A 511-nucleotide genomic window follows, 5' to 3' on the forward strand; every position below is an offset into this window, starting at 1 on the left:
AAGCGTTCCACATTTTTTCTTCCCCAAAAATATTACAATATAAGCACCATACAGGATGCAGGATATATAAGAAATATATATTTCAGTACAACAGGAATAATGCAAAAATAACTTATTCTTCCACGAAAGCAGCTGTAAGTTGCAATTTTGACATCAAACCAAATCAAATCCACATTTTTTTGTTAGCGTTTGTTAAATAATAACCGAATTATTTCTATATCGAAAATGCATTTGTATATTTTATCAAATTGTTTTTATTTGTGTGAATGACATCTGAAATATTTAAACTTTATTCAAATCCTAATAATAATCCTACTTACGTGTTATATTGACTGATCATTTAAAGATCAATGTTAATTTCAAGTATGTCAAAGGTGCTACTTGAAATATCTTTGGAAAGGTTCCAGAGACCAGCGGAGTTAATAAAAACAGGTTTAATCAGCACTTGAATAAACAGATTTGACTCAATAATAACAGATCTTATTTCAGTATGATGAGTGCTGCTAAAATA

Source organism: Anopheles bellator, chromosome 1, assembly GCF_943735745.2.
Source record: "Anopheles bellator chromosome 1, idAnoBellAS_SP24_06.2, whole genome shotgun sequence".
Classification (NCBI taxonomy): Eukaryota; Metazoa; Arthropoda; class Insecta; order Diptera; family Culicidae; genus Anopheles; species Anopheles bellator.